At 48.4% G+C, this 17,189-nt stretch overlaps 1 long non-coding RNA gene across 2 annotated transcripts in view; it reads right to left on the reverse strand.

Moving 5' to 3' along the window:
- Window positions 1–6,353: 6,353 nt before the first annotated feature.
- The window catches only part of LOC123362293, a 39,656-nt gene continuing 28,820 nt past the window's right edge, over window positions 6,354–17,189 (reverse strand). For both annotated transcript variants that reach the window (XR_006576401.1, XR_006576402.1), the window contains exons 4-6: window positions 12,520–12,601; window positions 10,728–10,786; window positions 6,354–7,393 (exon numbers count right to left, since the gene is read on the reverse strand). This is a non-coding gene — a long non-coding RNA (uncharacterized LOC123362293). The remainder of the gene's footprint in view (window positions 7,394–10,727; window positions 10,787–12,519; window positions 12,602–17,189) is intronic.

Genomic DNA, 17,189 nt, shown 5'->3' on the forward strand with positions numbered 1-17,189 from the left:
TTCATGCATCCGATGAAGTGGGTTCTAGCCTAGGAAAGCTTATGGCCAAATAAATGTGTTAGTCTTTAAGGTGTCACAAGGACTCCTCCTTGTTTTTGCTAACATCACCTTGATTAGCTCTCACTAAACAGAAAGAGAAAAGACAGAATAGCCTTTTTTCTCGATTACTCCTGTATTTTTAAGTCAAGGTAGATCTCAGCGAGGACCTCGCTTTGCCACCGGTATTACCTTTCCCCCGCTTCAATATCTGATTTCTACTCTTCGTGTTCCTTCCCCAGCCGCCCAGAAAGCGACGGTCCCGTCGCATCCGCCCCGGAACTACCATTAAGAAATGCACTTACCGGGAATCATCTCGGCCAAGAGGCTTGTTCTGGCAGCAGCCCCCTTTACTGCCGAGGCAACTAAGAGCTGCTGGTGGCAACTCTGTTAATTCAGCTGAGCTGGGAAGCAGAGCGCTCGCTGCAGCCCTCGCCGCCTAACACCACCCACACACACGGGCGGGGCTAGGGGTGCCACAGCGAGCCCGGGCACCGGCCCCAGCTCCTCACGTGGCCGGGGCAGTGGGAGCAGCCCCGCTCGGTGGCGGTGGCGGTGGCGCTGGGCAGCAAGGGAGGCTGGCTCGGTGCAGATCTCCCCGGGGCTGCCCGCGGTGGAAACGCACAGGCAGCTCGCTGGGCACCTGCCCCCGGGGAGCTCCCTCTGCAGGCGGCGGGAGGGCGAGCCCGGAGCCCAGAGAGATGGCGGAGGGAATGGCCGGGGGTCAAGCCCCCTTTCCCGGAGCGTGATGCGCGAAAGCGGCCGCTCCTGGGTCACCAACTTGCTACCACGAAAGTCTCTGACCCTCCCCCGCTACCTTCGTCCCTTCCCGCCGCCTCTGGGCACGTCCCGAGCTGCTGGGCACCTGCGGCGGGAGCATCGCTGGCGGAGCGCAGCTGGGGCCTGGGCTGGAGACCAGCCCTCACCGGCAACCAATGGCAGCAGCTCGGCGCTGCCCGCCCCGCCGGAGCCCCCGGCTCCCCTCGCCTGCATCCACCGAGGAGCTGCGGCTGCCGCCAGCCCAGAGCGTCTCCCCGCTGCCAGGGCACCCGCTGGAGCAGCACAACGGTGTCAAGGGGCGGGAGGCAGGAGAGCCCGGGAGCAGCGGCTGGGGAAGGGGCGACGCAGGAGCGCACCCGGGACTGACGGGAGGCGGCCGGCGCAGAGAGAGTTCGCGCCGCGGGGGTCCCTGTGGGGCCGGGCTACGCGGGCGCTTCTCCCCGGGAGCGAAGGGTTCCCGAGTGCATCCCCCTGCTCCAGCAGGACAGGCAGCTTCCAGCCATTAACGGGGCTAGTATGCGACTCGCAATAGCTAAACAAAAGGGGAACCAGGTTTCCATCTGCAACAGCACCCCCTGAACTGCCCTCCAGCCTGGGTGTGCAGTGTGAGTTCCGCAGAGGAGAAGTGCTGGTCTCAGCTGATGCCCGGGGCAGGGAGTCAGTATTTTGTTTACAAACAGCAGCAGGATGATTTTAAGATAAGAAAGGGCTGGTATTTAAATTAAGGATCTGGAAGACGTTAGATGAGCCTGTAAAACAGTGGGAGAAGGAGGGTGTTTAAGAGAGAACACAGGGGACTCAGAAGAAATACAGCCAAGTCCTCTGAGCCTAAGTCATATCAGAAAAAAGGGGGATCTGAAGGGGAAGGGGTGAAAAGAAGGGACGGGATAGCAATGGTACAGAGAAGTTCCTCCTCTACTCGTGGTACCTATGTGGCCCCATCACTGTAGTCTCTCAGTACCTCACAATGTCTAACCTATTTCTCCTCACAACCCCTGTGTAAGGTAGAGCAGTGCTGTTATCCCCATTGTATAGATGGGGCACTGAGGAACACACAGATTAAAGGCCAGATTTTCAAAGGTATTTAGGCACCTGGGATTTTCAAAAGCTCCCAGAAGTTAGGTTCTTTGTGAATCCCACTAGCTGCCTTGCTGCATCTTTGGGTGCCTAAAACCTTTGAAATTCTGTCCTAAGGTACGGGCCTGAAGTCATACAGGAAGTCCATGGGGGCATAGGCGGCAGGTCTGTATAATTTTTGGTGGGGCCCAAAATGGTGGGGCCCCCCCGCTCCCGCCCTGTAAGCCGATATAAAATGAAGCTACAACGCGTCAGTGCCACAAGATTACAAGGGTCAATTAAAAGTGGAAAGTCAGAAGCAGCACTTGCCTACTTCAATATACAGTATTATATTTTGTTGCACCTGTTGTGATGAAGTGAGAATGTTCTTAATATTTTCTCTGAATACTGTGTGGGTGCCTCAGTTTCCCCTGCAAGATGCCAACTGAAGGTGTTGGGGACAAAGAGATCAGGTGGCCTCCTTGTCCGGAAGAGACACAGAGGCCAGAGGAGGGAGTGTCAGTTTGGAGCTGGCTGGGGAAATGGGGAGAGACCCAGAACTTAGTTCTGGGCTCCCCACCCCCCAAGATGGACCTGACTGAGGGGTCCTGTTTTCTGTACCAACAAACTCTGTTTAAACTGTGTTCCCGTCATCTAATAAACCTTCTGTTTTACTGTCTGGCTGAGAGTCACATCTGACTGCGGAGTTGGGGTGCAGGGACCTCTGGTTGCCCCAGGACCCGTCTGGGCAGACTCGCTGTGGAAAGTGCATGACGTGGAAGGGCATGCTGAATGCTCCGAGGACAGACCCAGGAAGGTGTAAGCTTCTTGGCCTGGAGACAGTATTCTCTGAGAGAGGAGGCTCCCCCAGAGTCCTGACTGGCTTTGTATGGAGTTGTTCCAAAGCATCACAGCATCCCCTTCCACACCGTGCACTTCCCAGAAGTCCGCACAGGCACTGACACTCCCTCCTCCGGCCTTTGTCTCTTTTCCAGGCATTAGGAGGCCACCCGATCTCTCTGTTCTCCAACACCTTCAGTTGGCACCTTGCAGGGGAAACTGATTTGGGAGAAATGAAGTAAAAGCTGCCCAAACTGAGCTTGAGCACTCCTGAATTTTGAGGTGTTCAAATCTGGAAGGCAGGTGCTGGGGGTGGGAGAGAGCTGTGGGCTCCATGGGGGAGCATGGCAGCAACTGTCTGGAGCTGCACGGAGCCAGACATGCTGGTCTGAGTGGCACAGTAAGCAGTTTGGGAGTTGGAGAAGAGGTAGGGGGTTCTGGGGGGCAGTCAAGGGACAAGGAGCGGGGGGGGTTGGATGGGGCAGAGGTTCGGAGGAGCAGTCAGGGGACAGGCAGCAATTGGATAGGCATGGGAGTCCAGGAGGTTTATCAGGGGACAGGTAGGAGGGTCCTGGGGGGAAGTTGGGTGGGATCTCAGGAGGGGGCAGTTGGGGACAAGAAGAAGGGAGGCTTAGATAGGGGCTGAGGTCCCAAGGGGCAGTTAGGGGCAGGGGTCTCGGGAGGGGGTAATCGGGGGACAAGGACCAGTGGTGCTTAGATAGGGGGTGGGGGTTCTGGGGGGCAGTTGGGGCAGGGGTCTGGGGCGGGGGCAATCAGCGGCCAGGGGCTGGGATTCAAAGGGCTCTGGGCTGCTGGCAGCCGCGGGGAGCCCTGAGCCCTTTAAATCCCAGCCGCGGCGGGGAGTCAGAGGGCTCTGGGCTGCCCGCTGCGGCGGGGAGCCCAGAGCCTTTTAAATCCCAGCCGCGGCCGGGAGTCAGAGGGCTCTGGGCTACCGGCAGCCGCGGGGAGCCCAGAGCCTTTTAAATCCCAGCCGCGGCTGAGCAGCCCAGAGCCCTCTGACTCCCGGCCGCGGCTGGCATTTAAAGGGCTCTGGGCTCCCTGCGGCTGCCGGCAGCCCAGAGCAGGGGAGAAACCTAGCTCCAAATATTGCTGGAGCAGAGCCCCTGACTGTGAATATTCCTGGGGCTAAAGCCCCAGGAGCCCATATAAGTTGGTGCCCATGCATGGCGGGGAAGTAGAACCCAGGTCTCACACCCTATTCACTGGACCAGCCTCTCTCTCTGCTGCATGCTGCAAAAAAGGACTCCGATAGATGGGAATGAAACCAAGGTGGCCAGTTCTCTGAGACTCCAGCAAACAGTCCTAGGCGATTGGGAAGGCTGTCATAGTTGACAGCATGAAAAGCAGTACAGAAGTCAGGAAGGACGAAGAGAGATAATGAGAGTCAGATGAGAGGAGATCACTTAGCTGCTGTGAAATGTTATATTTTAACTGAAAACCATTTTGTTTTGTCATTTTTTGTTCTGAGTTTGAGGAAAGGAATGAATGAGAAAGTGTCATATAAGTATCAGATGTGTTTATGCCTCAAATTATTAGGCTTTCAGCTCCAGGGCTGGAGCACCCACAGGAAAAAAAAAACCTAGCAGGTACTTAGCACCCATCTACAGCCAAGCTCACCCCCTCTCCCAGTGTCTCCTGCCTGGTGGCTAATCAATTCCTCCCCCTTCTTTCCACAGCTTTCTGCACACCCCAGAATAGCTGTTCTGTGGTATGCAGCAGGCACTGGGAGGGAGGGAGGGAGGCAGGCAGAGGACTGGGGAAGGGGCAGGAAGAGGCAGAAAAAGCAGAGGCAGGAAGAAGTGGGGCAGGGGTGGAGCCTTGGGGGAAGGGTTGGGGAGGTGTTGAGCAAAGTTGGCACCTATGTTCAGGCCAATTCCAGAACAAAGAACTGAAATTGCAACCATAGAGTCCATAAAGTTGATGATTATTGTCATGATTTGTATTATTCATGATATTGTATTATTGTAGCTCTAGCCCCTGTTTGCCAGATCTGGGAATGGGCAACAGGGGCTGGATCACTTGATGATTACCTGTTCTGTTCATTCCCTTTGAAGCACTGGGCATTGACCACTGTCGGAGGACAGGACACTTGGCTGGATGGACCATTGCTCTGACCCCATATGGCTATTCTTATGTTCTTATTCACTGACACCCTCTTTGTGCTCAGCACTGTTCAGAATGTGCCAGAAAATATAGTCCCTGAGCCAATGCTTACAAAATGTGTAGCCCTGGATAAGATGGCTCAAGATATTTAAGTATGAAGTGTATAATTATTGAACACATGTTAATATCTATGAGTGGAGGTGCTGACAGCAATAGAAGTTTTACCTGATTAAGCACTGGAAGACCTGATCCAACTTTTTTTCCAGGAGAAAGAGCTGCCCAGAGCTCTGTGCCTGTTTATTTTCCTTTCCTGTGTGCAGTGTCCTGATACACCTCAGAAGACTCAATTTTTTCTCAGCTTTAAAATGTGGAATTTTATTGGTGTTTGGTTTTAAATAGTCTCCTGTGAGAACTGCTACTCAATCACTCTAATGTTTTTTCTTAAAAGCCTTCTGGAAAGAAACTAGTCTTTAAACAGAAGGAAAGCAGAGTTGCTAACTCATGATTTTGTCATGAGTCTCATGATAATTATTACTTTTCGTAAAGCTCTAGCTCCTGGAGTCAAGTGGATATATGATGATTTCAGCTTTCATTCTCAAAGAAAGAGTGTCTAACTGTGGAGAAAGCTTCAAAATGTAATTCAAGTGCACCCTAAAAGGCTCAAAAAGCAGGTGGCAAATAAAAAGAACACCAAATCTATTACTTTTATGTAATCTCATGATTTTTAAGCCAAGCTCATGATTTTTGAGCATTTGGGGTTGGCAATACTGTGAAATTAACTTGAAAGTATCAGTTTCACTCGTGTTTAAAGTCAGTTTCTAATCTATTGTTTGTAGTATGGTAACACCCCTAGAGTCCCAGGCAGGTGCAATATAAACTCATGAGACCTTGCCCTAGTAGGATGTTTCAAAAAGTTAAATGATCTATTCTAAACTTGATGAACTGCAAAAATAAAGTAGCCTAAATGATGGAAAGTAATCTAGATTTTTCTACAATTATTTCAGTCATTGTTTTAAGTTGCCTAAGCAGCCTCTGAAATCATGGTTAAAGTTGTCCCCCTTACCAAAATCTGAAAAGGCACCTCTGCTAATGCTTATTTAAAAATGGCATAACAAATCTGACAACAGAAGAGTTGAAGAGCCCTGTCCCTCTTTCCTAAGCCACCCTTTGTGCCTCTTACTTTTCTTGTGTTCTCTTTTACCCAGCCACCCTTTTCCTTGTTTATTTTAATATACATGACATGAATAGTGTGCAGTTCAAGAGCTCAAGCATGAGGACTAGAAGTGAGCCCCATCCACAACATTCAGCTCCAAATTTCCCCCAAGACTGGAAGGGTAGGGACACTGGAACATGATTGAGGTCTATACAAGAGGGGATATGATAGAGGTCTATAAAATCTTGACTGGTGTGGAGAAAGTGAATAAGCAAGTATTATTTATTCCTTCTCATAACACAAGAAACGGGGGGTCACCTAATGAAATTAAATAGGCAGCAAGTTTAAAACAAACAAAAGGAAGTATTTCTTCACACAACACAGTCTGTGTGTGTGTGTGTATATAAGATCAAAAAATTACTGCTGCTTCTTTGAAACACTAAAAAACCTCAAGAGGTGTGTCATTTTACATCAGTAGGCATCTTGATCTCCCAAAGACCATAATTAGCTACTATCACAGGGCAGCTGCGGCAATGGCAGAATCAACAGCCTCATAATTTGGGGCACAGTTTCCATCAGCCAGTGCCACAAAGGATGGCAGAGTTCCAGAGAAAGAGTTAGCAGATGCACCATTCTTTCCCTGTTGCTGGAGAACTGTGTCCCTACCTGTCTCTTCCTGTACATTCTGGAATTCTCTAATATTTTGGCATCCTGAATCTTGCCAGGCTTACATCCATTAAGGGTCTTCTGTGATCCACCACAGCCCGTATGACTTATGGTGGTAGAACTCCATGACCTATTGAGAAGGGGCAAAGAATTGAGATGCGAGTTCCATCAATAGCCCCAGCACAGCTTAGGAAACCTCAAGATTATTCCAACTCTTCCATTATTTCAGAGATATTAGTAACCTTGATTCCATAGGTCAGCAGCACCTGCTTCATTGTGGTGCACTGCTCCAGCAGAGCATCTTCTGCTGTTGTGATCTTTCCCACACCAGAGAGCTCTGTGAGGAGGAACAGTCTGCATTCATGACCACTTTCCAGAGTGTGAGGGCAATGCTCTTGTTCATAGCAGATTTTTTCCAGGGTTGTTTTCCACTGAAAGGCAGCTGCCAGCTCTACGCACCAGAAATCAAACATAGATTTGGGCATCTACAACTGTAGCCACTGTCAGTCCAGACAGCCACAACATTAGCCTACTAACAGTTGAAATATGGCCTGGTCCACAGTCCACCCTTCTCATGGTTCCATTCAGTAACATACATGGACACAAACCTCTACACCTGTCTTTGCTTTCTTTTTAGTTACCACCTCAAAGTGCTCTGGGTGCTCTTTTTTCTCCTTGTCCTGTCCTGCTTCCAGGATATCCAGCACTAAGCTTCAGAAAGCCAGAGGATACAGCAACCTGCAATGCCAGAAAGGGTCTCAATGAAACAAAATGAGCAGGGTGTCCCTAGGCTGAGGATATGGGTTTTGTGTAAGAAATCCTTGGCAAAAAGGTGGCATATCTAGAAAATACCCATAGTCCTTTGCAGTAGGTGCTGTTATGGCTCTATGACCCAGGCTCAGAGCCAGAAACTGACTCAATACCCTGTCACTCAAATCACCACCAATATTGGTTAACTGGGACCTAAATACAGGATCAATTGACAAGTGTAGCCACAGCTGAAGGGCTAATTAGAAGGGAAGCAACCCCAGCTGCTGGGGGCTGATAAATAGAGAGGAAGCAAGCCCTGGGGTGAAGAGCTGGAAGGAAGGTGTTAGCACTGTGCTGTACCCCTGGGGATGTCTATACTGCAGTTAAAAACCCATGGCTGGCCTGTGCTAGCTGACTTGGGCTTGGTCCAAGGGACTGTTTAATGGCGGTAGAGACATTTGGGCTCAAGCTGGAGCCTAGGCTCTAGGACTCTGCCAGGTGGGAGGGTCCCACAGCTAGAGCCTGTGCCTGATGTCTCCACTACAGGTAAATAAGCCCTTTAGTCTGAGCCCCATGAGCCAGAGGCATCTGGTGTAGGCCCACTGGGGGTGTCTAATTGTAGTGTAGACATACCCTCAGAAGTAAGAGGGGAGCTGGCTGGGACTTGTAAATAGCACTACATGCAATGACCTGCTAGAATAGTATAATAAAGCCTGGTGGTGGTGGTGAAGGTAGCCCTGGAGTGAGTGTGGGCTGCACCTAAGGTGAGAGACTCACAGAGGACTTTCCTCTGACAGGCACGATGGGGTAGCTGCTTAGATTGTCCCACAATTCACTCCTAAAAACAAGATCAGCTGAACTGGCTACAAATTGAAGGTTGCAGTTATCTCTTCACAGCCATCTCTTCTGCCATTGCAACCACTTAGAGTGCTGTGTGTGGATGCAAAGCATGGTTGCAATAGCAGAAGAGATGGCTGTGAAGCGATAACTGCAATGTTCAGTTTGTAGACAGTTCAGCTGACCAGGGCTGGGGGGTTGGGGGATTCCACCTTGATGCCTGGCCCTATCAGGAAATGTGTTGTCATATGTCCTATGCTTTTCCAGGGATACCTGGGCAGGAGGATCCCAAAAGAAAAAGGGGGAAAAAAGGAGTGGAGTGTTAGGATATAGATATTCAGGCCTGTCTGCAAAGGCCTATGCTTTAAGAATGTAGGTGTATTCTTATCACTTAGCTAGTTATAGAGGTATAAAAGAAAGAATCAAAGATCACTGTCTGTGTAATGGCCTTCTCTTACTGTAACAGGCTAAGGCCTTCAGCTAAGATGTAGTTAGACCCCCATAAGCTGGGAAGTGTATGGTCACATCCTCACATTCCAAACTAGTCACATTGAAATAAGGTGCTATTGGGCTATTAGGAATACAATCCTGTTCTGATATTCCTGTCCCCTCCAGAGAAAGAGAAGACCCTAGAAGATGTAAAAGGAAACTTAGTTTGATAGCATCCTGTCTGGCAAGAATTCACTTATCAATAGACACAGCTGGAAAACCCTTATGTCTGTATAGATGTAGTTGTGAAATCCTCACTTCTGTATTGTTTTGTATGTTTATTTGCATGGTCTCTGTCTGGTTCTCTGATTGTTTCTGTCTGCTGTATAATTAATTTTGTTGGGTGTAAACCAATGAAGGTGGTGGGGTATATGTTAGGATTGTTTAGTTAAATTTCAGTAAAATGATTGGTTAAGGAATAGCTAAGCAAAACTCAGGTTTTACTATATAGTCTGCAGTCAATCAGGAAGTAAGGGGGGTGTGGAAATGGGAACCAGGACTGGGAATGGAGGAATTGGGATCATGTTTTGCTAAAGGGGGAAATGGGAACAGGGGTTGGGAACAGGGACTGGGACACAGGCAAGGCTCTGTGGTGTCAGAGCTGGGAAGGGGGACACTAAGGAAGGAAACTGGAATCATGCTTGCTGGAAGTTTACCCCAATAAACATAGAATTGTTTGCGCCTTTGGACTTTGGGTATTGTTGCTCTCTGTTCATGCGAGAAGGACCAGGGAAGTAGGAGGGTGAAGGAATAAGCCCCTAAACAGCAATAGCAGAAGAGATGGCTGTGAAGCGATAACTGCAATGTTCAGTTTGTAGACAGTTCAGCTGACCAGGGCTGGGGTTTTGGGGAAGGGGTCAAGTGGGGATGGGGCCTGGAGGAAGCAGGCCTGGATTAACCAATGTGTGCTCAGTGTACTTGCTTGGGGCCCTATGTCAGCCCCCTCCCCTCCCTGCAACCTCTGGGGGGTGGGGGGGGGAGAGAAACCCTTGTGTGGTGCTGTGTACCTGTACACCCAGTCGCAACTCAGGTTTGGCCTGATTGAGTGGTGCTGTGACCTGGCTGGTGCTTGGCCCTCTCATTTCTACCATAACCGCTGAACCAGGGCTGGTTCCAGGCACCAGCGAAGGAGGCAGGTGCATGGGGCGGCCAATAGAAAGGGGCATTAGTCCATCAATTATCGGGGCAGTGCTCCACTTTAGTGTTTGGCAGCAATTCGACAGTGAATTCTTTTCTCCGTGTCTTCCTCTTCGGCGGCAGCTCAATCGGTTTGTTGTTTTTTTGTTTTTTTTTACCTTTGCCGCTTGAGGTGGCAAAAAAGCTGGGGCCAGCCCTGCACTGAACCATCAGAAGGTTTGCTGCACTGCTCCAGAAAGTCCAACATCTCACACTCCAGTTGAAAGTCTCTGTTCTGGCAGCGGCACACTGAAGTTTTGCCTACGGCAGCATTATTCTTGCATTTCAAATGCTGTCTAGTTTAAGGAAGGCAGGGCAATTTCCATAGTGTGAGGGGCTCTGCAATTCTTTATTCTGAGCCTGGTTATGAGTCAGATGAAATCTAAAGTAAGAAGATACAGCCCTGCTCTCTTTCCTGTTACAGATTTATATTTTTAAAAGTCAAATATCTAGAGTCCTATGTATACTATGTGAATGGGATATTACATGTCAAAGCTAGAAATGAAAAGGAAGTTTGATCTGTAATAATTCTGTCTGCCTATGGCAAGAGCATTTATTTCAGTCAGTGAAGAGATTCATATAAGCAGATATTTATAAAAAGCTTTTGAATATAATTCGAATGTATCTTTTCTTTTTTAAGGGAAAGATAAATCTTACACAGATAAATATTCATCTGAAATAGCAGCAACACGTGTGTGCTCACCTTTTGTACATTTGACAGCCAGGAATCCACTTACTTTCTCCTGGTTTCCATTTATCCACATTTATAAACCTATTTAGGAAGGATCAAGTGGGCAAAAGGGGAAGAGAGTGGCATTACCTGTTTGAGTCACTGGCACCTTGGACGAAAGTCATCTTGAATGCTTATAGATCAATGTCCTAACAAATAAAACACAAAATGAGGTACTAGCTGGTGCCTGTTACAGACCACCAAATCACACTAGAACAGTATGACAAGCTCCATAAGCACCTATCCATGATGGGGTGGGGGGCAGAGGGGAGAAGAGCTGCATTATAATGTGGGATTTCAAACTTAGTGATAAACTGAAGGTCTCATGCTGCCACTATTGAAACATCCTCAGAATTTCTATGTATAGGAAATTGTCATTTATTAACTCAAAAATTGCTGCATTCAATATAGCAAAATTCTATTTCAGACCTCATCTTGACACAAGGAGAGGAACTGATCACAGAACTCAAAGTTAGTGGTAGTTTAGGAACAAGTAATCATGACTCAGTCACATTTGTTATATGCAAACAGAATATAGTCCACACCCATTTTTTTTATATTACACACACACACACACACTTTTATACTTTGTGCAACTGGCACTCTTAAAGCTGAAAACAGCTATGAGCTAAGTCATTTGTGAGCAAATGGAAACAGGAAAATGTGAATGATAATTGGGAACTATCTATCTAAGAGCATTTTACTAGACCCCTCCCCCCCAAAAAACCATCCCACAACTGAGGAAGATTCATTGATTCCAAGGCCAGAAAGGACGACTGTGATCATCTACTCTGACCGCTTGCATAATACAGGCCATAGAACTTCCCCCACAATAATTTCTAAGGAGTATTTTAGAAAAAACATCCAATCTTGATTTAGAAATTGCCAGTGATGGAGAATCCACCCAACCCGCTAAATCAACAGTGCTGCATCAATCACAGGAGAAGCCTTCCGGTCAGCATAGATAGCATCTTCACTAAAGTGTTACAGTGCTGCAGCTGCAGCAAAGCAGACAAGCCCTTAGCATTCATCTCCCAAACCTCTTTAGCCAACACCAGATGCAAAGTCTCTCTCTCTCTCTAGCATTTCCAGGGTCACACTGTACTTACAGGCCCCTGCTTGGCTTTTGCTTCTTTTCTTCTCACTCGCTTTGTTTTTGTCTGTGACAGTGTGCCTGTGTTCTCTCCTACTCCCACACCCCTACCCTACTACACAATACTCAGCCCAAAAGCTCCGGGATGGATTCTCACACACCTTTTGTCTTAGGTATAAGTTTATGTTTACAGTAGTTAACTGAAAGGTGAGTTCATACCTATCAACTTCAACGGGGTTTTAATCCAACTCATTACAAGGTTTCACCCAGCTCATAAAAGTATTTTTAAATATCTGACCCTGAAGCAATTTTGAAAGTTTTACCCTAGGCACTTTTTCCCCAGAGAAAGACAGAGAGAGAATTCAATGACACAGAATATACACATTATTAATGATGCAGACAGAGGAAAGCAGCTTTGGTAAAAGGCTTCATTTTAAAAAGAGAATTGTATTTAAATAAAGTTATCAAGTAAAAGCTTTGTCTAGAGTAATGTGGAGGTGCGGGGGACTGGGTTGCCTGCCACTGCCAGCACTGGACCCAAAGAAAAACGACTACACCTGTTTTTTGTGCTTGCTTTTTCTAGCAAGATCTCTTCGAGAGCTACATTCTAAAGCTAAGAGGATAAAGAGAAATGATAGCTTTGTGTTTAAGAACTGGAATTGGACTCAAGAGATCTTGTTACAATTTTTGACTTTGTTATATGCTGAGAATTAAGCAAATACTATCTGAGTTGCTTCTTTAAGTAACTAAATGAAAATTCTTTCAGTTACTAAATTTCATACAACTTACATTAACAAGGGTGCCTGGCAAAGTGTCCTGTAGGAAGCAGACTGAATTCGTATGGGAGGTTTAATATCTGTTGAAACTGCTCCTAAAGGAAAACAAGAAATTATTACTGAACAAACAGTGGAATTCTGGGACTTGGGGTCAAACTCCCGAAATCCCATGATTCTGCTCCCTCCATCCTGTTGTTCCTCTCTTCCAAGGTGGGCTAGAGTCATTTCTGAATTGCCGTAGGCCAGCATGGACACAACAATGCTCCATGCCAGCAATGACGAACATGCAAAGGCTGTTTGGGCTTTATTTGAGCTCTTGGTGCTGGGGGGCTTTGGATTCAGGGCTGGCTCCAGGAGCCAGCTTCCCAAGCAGGTGCATTCCATGTGTTTTTGCCCCCAAGCAGCGCACCGAATTGCCGCCTTGGATGGCAGGGGCAGTCCGTGTGCCCTTAGGGCGGCACGCATGTTTCCATGGAGGCGCAATTTGGCGGCAGCTTCTATGTTCACCTGTCCTGTTCAGCTGGCTGAAGACAGAAGCTGCCACCGAATTGCCGCCACTGCGGAAACACACAAGCCGCCCTAAGGGCACAAGGACTGCCCCCGCCATCCACGACGGCAATTCGGCGCACTGCTTGGGGCGGCGAAAACAGTAGAGCCAGCCCTGTTTGGATTTCAACCACCAAACAACAGATGCAGCCACAGCACTGAGCCCTGGTCTACACTATGAGGTTAGGTTGAATTTAGCCGTGTTAGGTCGATTTTATAATCAATGCAACTACACAACTAACCCCCTTCCATTGACCTAAAGGGCTCTTAAAATCGACTGTTGTACTCCTCCCTGGCGAGGAGAATAGCACTAAAATCGACCTTCTTAGTTTGAATTTGGGGTATTGCAGATGCAGCATAGTGCAATTCAACGGTATTGGCCTTCGGGAGCTGTCCCAGAGTGCTCCAATGTGACTGCTCTGATCAGCACTTTCAACTCCAATGCACTAGCCAGGTACATAGGAAAAGCCCTGGGAACTTTTGAATTTCACTTCCTGTTTGGGCAGCGTGGCGAGCTCAGCAGCACAGGTGACCATGCAGTTTGAGAATTGCAAATGAGCTCCAGCATGGAGAGAACAGGAGACACTGGATCTGCTGCTTATATGGGAAGAAGAATCTGTGCAGGCAGAACTCCAACAAAAAAGAAGAAATGCTAATATATATGCCAAAATCATAGGGCATGGTGGAGAGGCTACACTAGGGGGACACAGCAGTGCTGTGTGAAAGTTAAGGAGCTCAGGCAAGCCTACCACAAGACAAAGGAGGCAAATGGTCGCTTCGGCTCAGAGCCCCATACATGCCACTTCTATGATCAGCTGCATGTCATTCTAGAGGGGGACCGTACCAGTACCCCACTACTGTCCATGGACACCTGCAAGGGGGTAGTCTCAGGCAATGTGGAGGAGGATTTTGTGGATGATGATGAGAATAATGTGCAGCAGGCAAGCGGAGAATCCGTTCTCCCTGGCAGCCAGGACCTTTTCATCACCCTGGAGCCAATACCCTCCCAAGGCAGGTTCCCCATCCCTGAAGGCGGAGAAGGCACCTCTGGTGAGTGCACATTTGTAACTATACTACAGGGGTTAAAAGCAATTGTGTTTAATATTTGATTTGCCCTGAACAATTGGGATGCATTCGCAGCCAGTACAGCTACTGGAAAAGTCTGTTAACGTGTCTGGGGATGGAGCAGGAATCCTTCAGGGACATCTGCATGAAGCTCTCCTGGAGGTACTCTGAAAGCCTTTGCAGAAGGTTTCTGGAGAGGGCTGCCTTATTTCGTCCTCAGCGGTAGGACACTTTACCATGCCAAGCCAGTAGCAAGTAGTCTGGAATCATTGCAGCACAAGCATGGCAGCGAATGGTCCTGGGTTTTGGTCGCATTCATGCAACATTCAGCCTTTATCTTTCTGTGTCAGCCTCAGGAGAGTGATATCATTCATGGTCACCTGGTTGAAATAGGGGAATTTTTGTAAGGGAACAGAAAAAGGACCCCGTTCATGCTGGGCTGTTTGCACTTGGCTAAAAGGGATTATCCCGGAGAACAGCCACGCAGTGGGGGAAAGGGGGGAGCGGCATATTCAACCCAAAACCGCAGTGCCTTCCTTTTAAATGGCAAACCCAACTGGCATTGCTTGCTATGGGAAAGGAGAGTGCTGCAGTTTGAAACCAATCCCACATGTTATGAACGTGGAAGAAGCCAACCCTGCATAACCTTTGGCTTACTATGGCTGCCTGGAAAGCAAATTCTGTTGCCCAGCTGTGTGTGATGTGTCACCATGCCGGCAGGCACTCAATATAAAAGGCAAAATATGACCTTGTACCTAAAGCACATGTGCTGTCTGCTGTGAATTGCTTTATTCACTGTGAAAGAGTCTCCCTTTTATTCTCAGAAATGTATCTTCTTAAATTTTACTCTCCCTTTTTATCCTCCCTGCAGGTGCAAATGTGTCTATGCTCCCCGTATCATCTCCTTCCCTGAGGTTATCGCAGATTAGAAGGCAAAAAAAACGCACTTGCAATGACATGTTTTCTGAGATCATGCAGTCCTCCCGCACTAATAGGGCACAACTGAATGCATGGAGACATTCGGTGGCAGAGGCCAGGAAGCATTCAGTGAGTGTGATTAGAACACGTAGGAGGAGATGCTGAGACTAATGGGGAGCAAACGGACATAATCAGATGTCTGGTGGAGCTGCAGGAAAGGCAACAACAGCACAGACCACCGCTGCTCCATTGTATAACAGCGCCTACCCCCAAGTTCCATATCCTACTCACCCAGACACCCAAGAACGCGGGGTGGGAGGCTCCGGGCACCCAGCCATTTCACTCCAGAGGATGGCCCAAGCAACAGAAGGATGTCATTCAAACAATTTTGATTTGTAGTGTGGCTACAATAAGCAATGTGGCCTTGTCCTTCCCTCCTCCCCCAGCCCACCCACGCTACCTTGTCTGTGATCTCACTTTTTTGTTAATAAATAAAGAATGCCTGGATTCAAAACAACAGGGACTTTATTTCCTTTGCCAGCTGTGGGTGAAGAGATGAGGCGATTGTCTTACAGAGAAGTAAATTCAACAAAGGGGGTGGTTTTGCATCAAGGAGAAACACACACAATTATCACACCGAAGCCTGGCCAGTAATGAAACTAGTTTTCAAAGCCTCTCTGATGCGCAGCACACTCTGCTGTGCTCTTCTAATCGCCCTGGTGTCTGGCTGTTCAAAACTGGCTGCCAGGTGATTTGCTTCAACCTCCTACCTTGTCATAAACGTCTCTCCCTTACTCTCACAGATATTACAGAGCACACAGCAAGCAGCAATAACAATAGGAATGTTGGTTGTGCTGAGGTCTAACCTAGTCAGCAAACAGCACCAGCAAGCTTTTAAATATCCAAAGGCACATTCTACCACCCTTCTGCACTTGCTTAGCCTATAGTTGAACTGCTCCTTACTACTGTCCAGGCGGCCTGTGTATGGCTTCATGAGCCAAGGAAGCAAGGGGTAAGCTGGGTCCCCAAGGATAACTATTTGCATTTCAACATCCCCAACAGTAATTTTCTGGTCTGGGAAGTAAGTCCCTTCTTGCAGCTATTCGAAGAGCCTGGAGTTCCTAAGATGTGAGCGTCATGCACCTTTCCTGGCCATCCCACGTTGATGTCAGTGAAATGTCTCTTGTGATCCACCAGTGCTTGCAGCACCATTGAGAAGTACCTCTTGTGGTTTATGTACTGGTTGGCAAGGTGATCCGGTGCCAAGATAAGGATATGCGTTCTGTCTATTGCCCCACCACAGTTAGGGAACCCCATTGCAGCAAAGCCATCTACTATGACCTGCACATTTCCCAGAGTCACTACCCTTGCTAGCAGAAGGTCACTGATTGCCTTGGCTACTTGGATCACAGCAGCCCCCACGGTAGATTTGCCCACTCCAAATTGATTCCCGACTGACTGATAGCAGTCAGGTGTTGCAAGCTTCCACAGGGCTATTGCCACTCACTTCTCAACTGTCAGGGCAGGTCTCATTTTGGTATTCCTGCGCTTCAGGGCGGGGGAAAGCAACTCTCACAGTTCCATGAAAGTGGCCTTACACATGCAAAAGTTTCGCAGCCACTGGGAATCATCCCACACCTGCAACACTATGCAGTCCCACCAGTCTGTGCTTGTTTGCCGGGCCCAGAATCAGCATTCCACTGTATCAATCTGTGCCCCACTGCCACCATGATGTCCCAATTGCCACATCCCATGCTTTCAGAAACATCTGTGTCCATGTCCTCATCACAATCGTCCTCGTGCTGGTGTCTCCTAGCCAGGTTCTGCACATACTGCAGGATAATGTGTGAGGTGTTTACAATGCTCACAACAGCAGTGGTGAGCTGAGCGGGCTCCATGCTTGCCATGCCATGGCGTCTGCATGGATAACCAAGGAAAAAAGGTGCGAAACGATTGTTTGCCATTGCTTTCAAGGAGGGAGGGAGGGAGGGAGGGGAGACTGATGACATGTACCCAAAACCACCCGTGACAATGTTTTTGCCCCATCAGGCATTCGGCGCTTAACCCAGAATTCCAATGGCTACCCACAGTGCACCACTCCGTGAGTCAATGCTAGCCCCGGTATTGAGGATGCACTCTGCCAACCTACTGCGC

This window comes from Mauremys mutica, chromosome 1 (assembly GCF_020497125.1).
Source record: "Mauremys mutica isolate MM-2020 ecotype Southern chromosome 1, ASM2049712v1, whole genome shotgun sequence".
In the NCBI taxonomy this organism is placed as follows: domain Eukaryota; kingdom Metazoa; phylum Chordata; order Testudines; family Geoemydidae; genus Mauremys; species Mauremys mutica.